Below are 11,144 nucleotides of genomic sequence, written 5' to 3' on the forward strand. Positions count from 1 at the left end.
CCGTGGGAGAGGTTACTATCAGGCAATGGGTAGGCCAGGGAGGGTGGGCTGGCGGGCGAGCTCCCTGGTGCATGAGGCTAGATGGACTAGGGGAAAGGTTGCCTCGTTGGGGAGCAGCAGCTGGAGGGAAAGAGAGGAGGAGAGAAGCAAGAGAGAGGGGGTGAAGGGCCAAGAATGGCCAGGGGCCCTTTCCTTTCACCCACAGGAGAGAGGGAGGCACTGGTTCAGAACTCTGGAAGACAGCTGTGACCTTCCTCTGACACTTGTAACAACTGCAGGAAGCAAGTGAAGGTGTACCTCTCCGACCACAAAGGCAGAGCTGGGGCAAGCCCCTCTTCTCTGCCCATTTTGGCTCAGAAGCTAAGTCTGGGAAAGAAAGATCTTCCTTTCAGCTCATTTAGTTATAGTTTGAGGCCCTGGGCCTGTATCTGTCTGTCCTCTCTGTGTGTTCATTCTAGATGAAATGCCCAGGTGTGGGCTGGTTTTCCAGGCTGGGGCAAGATCCCCTGTGGGCCTCCCGAGGAGAGGGGGAGGGCCCTCTGGCCTGGAAACAGTCATCTTTACAAGGTCAGGCCACATAGAAATCTCTGGCCTTGGCCCTAACACCTTTGTCCCCAGGTTTTACCTTCCTGGACTGTTAGTCTTCACGTCTCACTTTCTGCCCCTGAGACATTACCTGTTCCTGGTCACACGCCATATCTGATCTGCAGACCCATCCCCAGGCCCCAGAGGTAGATAGTAATAACCTGGTAGTGGCCCCTCTCCTGGTACGTACACATGCACGCACACGCACACGCACACGCACACGCACACGCACACACACACACACACACACACACACACACTCTAGTTCTGTGCTTGAAGGGGAGGACAGGGGTGAGACGGGCTGGAGTGAGAAGCAGGGCCTGGCTCTGTGGATCGTGTGGCTAGGCAGATGTAACAAGAGGAGCTGGGCGAGTGCATGGGGTTCTTCTTGACCTGGGTCACTCAGCGGAAGACCTGTTACACCATATCTCCAGCCTGGGACCCAGGAGGAGCATGTTTGAGGGTCTTAGTCAGTTTAGAGTCTCTGCCTCCTGTGGGCCTCTGAACTTGTCAGCTGCCCTTTTCCACACTCACCCCTAATGGCCTCTTAGGATTTCTCCACCATTTCCTCCAGGAAGTCTTCCCTGATTCTCCCAAGCTGGTCTGGAGTGTGTCTCTCCTCTGGGGTCTGTAACTCCATCATCCAGAGTCATAAAGCTCTCCTCCACTAAGGTGAACTGCCCAAGGTCAAGACCTTCTACAACCTTAGCTCTTACCACTATGCCTGAGACCACATGGGTGTTCCATAAACATTTACTGAATTAGTGCACTAACATACTCATGGAGGTGTGAGAGCCCCATCTCTTGTTTTGCCCAGTCTCCTCCAGAAGGCAGCACTACCCAGACAGGTTCCAGAAGGGCAGACCACCCTGGGCCCCTCTCCACTGGGCAGGAAAAAGGGGAGTCCACTTACACTATCTCTCCTGGCTGTCTACTGCCTGTGACTCAGCTTGGACCACCAGACAGGGAAGAGCCCTCAGCTGGGAAGGGCCCTGCCCCCTTCTCTTGGCACAGAGAACTGCTGGGGCCAATGCTAGGACAGGAGCTCATGCTGGCTCCCATCCCTTCCTCATGTTGCCCTCTGTCATGGGAAAGCCTGAGAGATCAAGGGTTGTGAGGGCAGTTTCTATCTCTGGCCTCTTGCCCCAATGTCACGATGCCACGGGCAGTGTGGATGGACAGATGCGTGGAGCTGGTTGGATAACAAAGTGTCTCAGTGTACATGTTTATTTGAGCAAGTTGACACTTTAATCTCAGGATCTGGAGTGGCTAAAGTGACATGGCTGGAAGAAGGCTTGGGTCCAGCACCTGCTAGTCATGGGGTAGGGGATGAACCTAGTTTCTGTCACTTATGGGCTAGGGCCTTAAGTCAAAGGAATGTATTATCTTTACTTATGTACACCCAAAGGTTGGCTTAGATTTGTGCTAAGAGTGTAAACAGTGAGGAAAGAGAAGGTAAGGAAGGGCAGAGCCAGAGGCAGCTGAAGCAGGGGACAGCCCTAAGGTCCCTGAGCTCATATGGGGCTCACAGTCAGTCCTCCTCAGGTTCAGAGCCTTATGGATGTTTCCAGACTCTCCATGCAAGAAGCCCAAGGGCAAAAAGAAGGAAATGTCAAGTGGGCTGTCCAGGTTGCATGAAGATCTGCGAACATATCCCTCTCTCCAGTTAGCAGCTGGCTGTGGACAGTCATAGGCTCTCAAAGTCAGTGTTAGACAATGACCAGTCCCACCCCTGAGCTGCAATTCTTATCTCCTTTCTTTCTGCAGACTAATGTAACATAATTCCAGGCATGTGTCCCCGAGTTTCCTCTTCCTAAACATGTCAAGAACAGGGAAAGGGCCTGTCCATGTCATTAGTGGGCATTCAAGGCTGTCACACAGTGTCCTGGAATAAAAGCCACATATGTGCAGAAAGCCCATCCTAGGGCCTTCCTCCTTTCCCCAAACCTCTGGGAGACCAGAGCTAGATGTATTGACTCCCACCTTCAAGGGAAGCACATGGGAATTTAAGCCTGCTTTCCCACATTTCACAGGAGGGACAAAGCATTGAAAGAGCAAATCAGAGATGAAGCTCAGGCTAGGGTTGGAAGAAGACACAGGCTCCAGAATTGTGCTTTTCTACATCCTCTCAAGCACCAGCTTGCTTCCTGAGCATGGTTGGTTACTGTGTCACCACCTTGCCTACTGTGAAATAGGGATAGAAACTGATACATACAAAGGGTGTCATTTGGGTCAGTCACAAAGCAATCCAGAGTCAGCATCATAATGCCCAGGACTCTGGAGTCTTCAACATGAGCCCAGGGAGCAGACAGCTCTAATAAACTGTCAAAAAGAGGCAACTATCTAAGGATAGTACCAAAATAATAAATATATTCCATGTGTTTATTTCAGCATTAGTCATACTAATAAGAAATTGGTAGTGAAAATCTCAGAGGAAAAAAAAAAACAGAAGAGAAAATATCTAAATATTTTAGTGATTTAAAAAATTTTTTCATTTATTTTTTTCAGTGATTTTTTTTTTTTTTTTAAAAGATGACTGGTGAGGGGATCTTAACCCTTGACTTGGTGTTGTTAGCCAAGTGAGCTAACCGGCCATCTCTATATACGGATCCGAACCCGTGGCCTTGGTGTTAACCAGTACCACACTCTCCCAAGTGAGCCACAGGCCAGCCCAGTGATTTTTTTTTTTAAATAGTGGTGAGTTTATAGGGCATTTTTGCAACAGTATAGAAGAAACTCCTTCTTCCAAGTCACCCGGCATTACAGAATTTTGAGGAGAGAAGAGTATACTATCTTGTCTAAGCCACTGCCATCTGTTTTCAGTTAAAGAACTTAGCCAACATCTTAACTAATATAATAGTTTTCTGTATTTTCCAAGTAATCTACAATGAACATGTATGCAGAAACACAAGTTGACTTTAAAAGAGAAAGAAACCAAATCTAAAACTGGATAGAATAAAAAATAAAGAAATAAATGAACGGTCAGAAAGACCACCAGACAGAGTGTGCTCATAGATTTCAACATCCTGGTCCAGCCTTGGGGCAAGAACTGTCTCAACAGATGTGGCAACTGAGTCTGCAGCCAAGAGTGACTCATGACCACCAGAGGTGAGAAAGGGAGAAGCAACAATGCCCCACAAGTCCACTACTTCCTGGACACTCTGGAAAACTCTGAAAGTGGGCTACCTCCTCACCTCCAACCCCTTGAAGACTCCCCTTCCAGAGAACTCATGGCTTCCCAAAGAACTCTACGGCACTCCCGTTGGGCTGTTTTGACTGGGAAAGGCAAAGTCGAGCTTGGAGTGTTGAGGTCACTGAAGGGAGGCCTCCACAGGAGGGAAGGGAAGAGGGCCCATGCCACTCTGAGAAGTACCTCTACCTTTCAAGAGGCAAAGAGCTCTCTCATTGAACTTGACAGTGAACTGCTTGGGTCATGTCCTTTCTTCGTGCATGGAGGGAAATTTTTTCTTTTTCTTTTTCTTTTTTTTGGAGGATGGGGTCAGGGGATCTGAACCTTTGATCTTGGTGTTATAACACCAAACTCTAACCAAGCTAACCAGCCAGGCAGGAGGGAAATTTTGACAGGACAATCAATATCTTAGCCCTCTTAGCAGTGGGAAGAGGCAGAGAAGTCCTCTCAACTATCTTCCCTCCTGTCAGATGTCTCTGTGAAACAGAGATCAGGTAAATGCAACAGCTCTGGTACTGATAGATCAGCTGCTGGGACCCTAAAGGGAGGCAAAATCGAATAAAAGCTAGGGCACGGAATTCCTCAGAAAGATCCCTACCCTGGCAACAGTCAGGAAGAGATGAAAACCTAGGTTAATAGACACAGACTCCTCTGGCTAGCTCTGCCTTCAGGCTATGTTCTGGGACTACTTACACTCTTAGAATCAACCTCACCTAATGAGGAATTCTGCTTACTCTGGGCCCAGCCCTGGAAACATCCATGATGGCAAGTCCTGATTACAGTATTTGGACCTTCAAAGGGAAGCCAAAAAAGCCACAGCCAAGTGGGAACTCAGCTAGAAAAATTGTTAGGCTAAAAAGACGGAAGCACCAGGCTCATAGGGCAAGTGGACAACAAGTGAAAATACAAAACAGGATGGCCAGTTAGCTCAGTTGGTTAGAGCACAGTGTTATAACACCAAGGTCAAGAGTTTGGATCCCCATACCAGCCAGCTGCCAAAAAAAAAAAAAAAAAAAAGAGCTTTGTCTAGGTTCCTCTTGAGTAAAGATGACGTTCAGAATCTCCAAAGTTCCTGCATTTCAAAGGACAACTTACTTTAAATCCCCTTGTTCTTTTTTCAGCACCTGACATTATATATCTGTTTATTTTGTTGATTGTTTGTCTCTCCCACTAGAATAATAAGCTCCATGAAGGCAGGAACACGGTGCTTGTTTTCCAGTGTCCCTAGTTCCAAGATCAGTGCCTGGTCTATAGTGAGTGCTCAATACATATTTGCTGCATTTCTAATAAATGAATGAACGAAGTGAAATTTAGGACACACATTCCTGGCTTATATGCTGGTTCCCAACCCTTGCTAGTTTTTTCAGTTGAGATATAATTACCATATAATAAAATGTACAGATTATAAGTGCTCACTTTGATCAGTCTTGACAATTGTACATACTCAGGTAGCCACCACCCAAAACAAGATATAGAACATTTTCATCATGAAAAACATCCCTCGGGCCCCTTTGCAAGTCAATTTCCCCTATCCCAGACAACCACATTCTGACTTCTATCACTATATTTTAGTTTTTCCTGTTACTAGATTTCATATAAAGGAATCTTTCAGTATACACTATCTGTGTCTAACTTCTTAGGTGAACGTGCTTTTGAGAATCATCCATGTTGTTGCATGCATTTGCAATGTTTTCTCTTTTTTTGAAACATTTGTTTGTTTGTTTTAGATTTGGGTTCACAGTAAAATTAAGAAGAAAGTATAGAGATACCCCATATACTCCTCATCCCAAAGCATGCATAATCTTCCCCATCATCAACATCCCCCACCAGAGTGGCACATTTGTTACAATTGGTGAACCTACATTGACACATCATTATCACTCAAAGTCCATCATTTACATTAGGGTTAACTCTTGGTGTTGTACTTTCCATGATTTTTTCTTTTCTTTTTTGGCAGCTAGCCAGTACCAGGATCCAAACCATTGACCTTGGTGTTATAACACTGTGCACTAGGGTTTTGACAGATATAATGACATGAGTATTAGTCTGATTCTGTCACTAATAACAGAATACCTGAAACTGGATAATTCATAAGAAAAGAGGTTTATTACTTACAGTTTTGGAGGCTGTGAAGTCCCAGGTGCCGGGAATACATCTGGTGAGGGCCTTCTTTTTGGTGGGAACTCTACATGAAGTCCCTTGGTGACCAACTTATCACAAGGTGGGAATGGACTGAGCAAGAGAGAGCTAACCTTCTCACTTGCCCTCCTTATTAAGCCATCAGAACCACACTTATTATTCCATGAATGGATCAATCCAATCACAAGGGAACAGTCCCCACAATCTAATCACCCCTTAATGGCCCCATCTTTCAAATATCATAATTGGATTTCCCACTCTCTTAGCGTTATTACAGTGGAGATTAAGTTTTGATCCATAGCAATATGTATGCACTGTTACAGTATCACAGAGAATAGTCTCACTGCCCTGAAAATCCGCTGTGCCCTGCCTCTTCATTCCTCCCTCCATTCTAACCCCTTGTAACCACTGATCTTTTTACTGTCTGCATAGTTTTGCCTTTTCCAGAATGTCATATAGTTGGAATCATACGGTATGTAGCCTTTTCAGATTGGTTTCTTTCACTTAGTAAAGTAACAGGCACTTAAGATTCCTCCATATCTTTTCATGACTTTGATAGCTAGCTCATTTCTTGATAGTGCTGAAAAATATTCCAATGTCTGGATGTACCAGTTTATTTATCCATTCACCTACTGAAGAACATCTTGGTTGCCTCCAAGTTTCAGCAATTATGAGTAAAGCTTCTATAAACATCTGTGATTGTGTGGACATAAATTTTCAACTCCTTTGGATAAATACCAAGCCCAATTGCTAGATCATATGGTAATAGCACGTTTAGTTTGTAAGAGACTGCCAAACTGTCTTCCAAAGTGGCTATGCATTTTTGCATTCCCACAGGTAGTGAATGAGACTTTCTGTTGCCCCACATCCTCACCAGCATTTAGTGTTGTCAGTGTTCTGGATTTTGGCCATTCTAATATTTGTGTAGTGGTATCTCATTGCTGTTTTAATTTGCATTTCCGTGTTGACATATGATGTTGAGCATCTTTTCATATGCTTATTTTTCATCTGTGTACCTTTTTTTTTTTTTTTTTTTTTTTTAAAGATGACTAAGGGGATCTTTTTTTTTTTTTTTTTTAAAAAAAGATGACCGGTAAGGGGATCTCAACCCTTGACTTTGGTGTTGTCAGCACTACGCTCAGCCAGTGAGCAAACCGGCCATCCCTATATAGGATCCGAACCCGTGGCCTTGGTGTTATCAGCACCGCACTCTACCGAGTGAGCCACGGGCCGGCCCCACCGGTAAGGGGATCTTAACCCTTGACTTGGTGTTGTCAGCACCACACTTTCCCAAGTGAGCTAACCAGCCATCCCTATATGGGATCCAAACCCATGGCCTTGGTGTTATCAGCACCGCACTCTCCCGAGTGAGCCACAGGCTGGCCCCCCTGTGTATCTTTTTTGGTAAGATGTCTGTTCAGGTCTTTGGCCCATTTTTAAATCAGGTTGTTTATTTTCATATTGTTGAGTTTTAAGAGTTCTTTGTAAATTTTGGATAAAAGTCTTTTATCAGATATGTCTTTTGCAAATATTTTCTCCCATCTGTGGCTTGTCTTTTCATTCTCCTGACTTGTCTTTTGCAGCTCAAAAAAACTTAATTTTAATAAAGCCCAGCTTATCAATTATTTCTTTCATGGATCATGCCTTTGATGTCATATCTAAAAAGTCATTACCAGAGACAAGTCATCTAGATCTTCTCTTATGTTATTGTCTAGGAGTTGTATGGTTTTACACTCACATTAAGGTCTATAATTCACTTTGACTTAATATTTGTGAATGATGTAAGATTTGTGTCTAGATTTTTGGGGGGGTTGGCATATGGCCAGTATGGGGATCCAAAAAGATTCATTTTTTTAAACATATGGATGCCTATTTGTTACACTACCATTTGTTAAAAAGGCTATCTTCTCTCCATTGTATTGCCTTTGCTCCTTTATCAAAGATCAGTTGACTATATTTGTGTGAGTCTATTTTGAGGCTCTCTATTGTATTCCATTTACCTGTTTGTATATTCTTTCATCAATACCACATCATCCTGATTACTGTAGCTTTATAGTAAGTCTTTTTTTTTTTTTTTTTTTTAAATAAAAGATGACTGGTAATGGGATCTTAACCCTTGACTTGGTGTTGTCAGCACCACGCTCTCCCAAGTGAACTAACCGGCCATCCCTATATAGGGATCTGAACCTGTGGCCTTGGTGTTATCCCAAGTGAGCCATGGGCCGGCCCTTATAGTAAGTCTTGAAATTGGGTAGTGTTAGTCTTCTGACTTTGTTTTTCTCCTGCAATATTGTATTGACTATTCTGGATCTTTTGCCTGTTCATTTGAACTTTAGAATCAGTTTGTCCACATCTACAAAATAACTTGCTGGGATTCTGTTTGGGATTACACTGAATCTATAGCTCAAATTGGGAAAAACTGGCATCTTGATAATATTGAGTCTTCCTGTCCATGAATATGGAATATCTTTCAACTTATTTAGCTCTTCTTGGTTTCTTTCATCAGCATTTTGTACTTTTCCTCACATAGATCTTGTACAATATTTTGGTATATTTACACCTAAGTATTTATTTCTCAGGTGTGCTGTGGATTGTTTGTCCTCCCAAAGTTCATTGAGACTTAATCCCCACTGTGACAGCATTAAGAGGGTGGGAAATCCTATTAAGGTAATTGAAAGGCTGGGCCTTGAAGAGGTGATTAGATTGTGAGGACAATACCCTAGCAAATGGGTTAATCTATTGATGATTTAATGGTGGTCGTAGGCATGGTTCTGAAGGCTTTAAAAGGAGAACCAATGAGGATAATCTCTTTTGCTTCTGCCTTTCTTGCAATGTGATACACCGCATTGCTGAAGTCACCACAAAAGAAGGCCCTCGACAGGTGTGTACCCCGGACTTTGGGCTTCTCAGCCTCCAAAACTATAAGTGTTAAATTTCGTTTTCTTGTAAATTACCCAGGTTCAGGTATTTCTGTTATAAGAAACAGAAATGGACTAATCCAGGGTGCTAATATAAATGGTATTGTGTTTTTAATTTAAAATTTCACTGGTTCATTGCTGATACATAGAAAAGTGATTGATGCACCGAAATACTCCTCTGGGCCCTTGATGTCACTTGGCCATCTGTTGTGCAGCATAAGGGGACTTCAGGATTCTCAAGCTCAGAGTATCAGGACATCCAGAGAAATGGGGGTGAACCAAAGAACTTTTTCCAAGCATAGATTTGCACTCCCAGTTGTGTCCTGAATATGAACAATTCTTTGCCTATAAGTACCAGACCCAGAACACTTGAGAAGGATTGAATGAATAGGGAGATAGTTTGGGGCGTGGTTTGTTTGTTTCAGTTTTTTGGTTCATTTTTTAAAGTTTTATTAATTTATTTTGTGGGAGATAGTCTTCTGTGATTTCTTACTACTGAGACCTTATTTACTCAAGATGGTTAAAGGGGGCCTGTTTTTTCCTGCTCTCTTGAGTTGAAGAATCAAAACAAAATTTAAAAACTTCCATGGTACCTTGTGCCCCTTTTCGTAGAGGAAAGCTTATAGCTTCAATCTCCATCCCCAAGTATACTTTGTACTTTCTTCTTATATGCTAAAATATCTACCAGCTAAGTCAATGTAAATTGAATTGTATACAAATATTGGTCGTATACTTATTTATAACTTGTAATTTGTCACTGACCTAGTACTTCTTGATACCAAGGCTCATGGTATCATTCCTACCATATAATAGCCATATTTTGTGGGCAGTGAGCTACTGAGAGTTTTAAAGTAATGGGTGACATAATCTTAGCCATATGATTGATATGCATGGGATAAACCAGTCACCATTTTATCATAGTTTTTTTTTTTTTAAAGATGACAGGTAAGGGGATCTTAACCCTTGACTTGGTGCTGTCAGCACCATGCTCACCCAGTGAGCTAACCAGCCATCCCTATATGGGATCCGAACCCCTGGCCTTGGTGTTATCAGCACCACACTCTCCCAAGTGAGCCACGGGCTGGCCCTATCGTAGTTTTCAATGGTGAGATGGGCTCTAACCATATCTCCTTGAAATTCTCTCTCCCTAATCCACACCTTCTCTGGACTCCCAAAGCTTTCCCTTCAGGGCAGCATCCTGTCTTTAGAGAGAAATACAATAGTCCTAGTCTACTTTTTTTTCTTTTCTTTTTTCTTTTCTTTCTTTCTTTTTTTTTTTTTTTTGCAGCTGGCTGGTATGGGGGTCCAAACCCTTGACCTTGGGTGCTATAATACCGCACTCTCACTAACTTATCTAACCAGCCAGCCCCTATCCTGTTCTGCATTTTTGTCTTGGCAGGCCTCCCCTTTCTTTCTCTGGCAGAAAATAAATGATATGGAACCCTGATTTTTTCAAATTGTTCCCTGATGAAGTCCAAGATCTGGAGGAAAAAGGGTCAAATACACTTAGGCAGTTAAAGAGAAAGAAAGCTGGTCTTGATGGTAGAGCCATTTTCAGCCACAATTAAGGATATACCCCAGAATAAATCCTGAATCTTCTTCATTGAAGAGTGCAACAGCCTGAATGTTTATGTCCCCCCAAAATTCATATGTTGAGGGCCAGCCTGTGGCTCACTTGGGAGAGTGTGGTGCTGATAACACCAAGGCCACGGGTTCGGATCCCATATAGGGATGGCTGGTTAGGTCACTGGGTGAGCATGGTGCTGACAAAATTCATATGTTGAAACTTAATTACTAATGTGATGGTATTTGGAGGTGGGAGCTTTGAGAGGTGATGCTCTTGTGAATATTTTCTGCCCTCATGAATAAGATTAGTGCCCTTATAAAAGACATCTCAGGGAGATCCCTCACCCTTCTCTCATGTGAAGACAGCAGAAAGATGGCCCTCTATGAACCAGGAGGCCGTCCCTCACCAGACACCAAATCTGTTGGTGCTTTAATCTAGGACTTCTCAGCCTCCAGAACTGTGAGAATAAATTCCTGTTGTAAACGCCAATTAATCTATGGTACTTTTTCATAGCAGTCTGCTGTGGTTTGAATATTTGTCCCCTCCAAATCTCAAGTAGAAGCTTGATCCCCAATTTGGCAGAGTTAAGATGGTGGGAAATCTGATTATGGCATTTGAAAGGTGGGGCCTTTAAGAGGTGATTGGATCATGAGGACTATGCCCTTTTGTGGGGAGGAAGGGGAGGGCTGGTTTGTGGATCTGAACCCTTGACCTTGGTGTTATCAGCACCATGCTCTAACCAAGT

Source organism: Cynocephalus volans, chromosome 7 (assembly GCF_027409185.1).
Source record: "Cynocephalus volans isolate mCynVol1 chromosome 7, mCynVol1.pri, whole genome shotgun sequence".
Taxonomy (NCBI): Eukaryota; Metazoa; Chordata; class Mammalia; order Dermoptera; family Cynocephalidae; genus Cynocephalus; species Cynocephalus volans.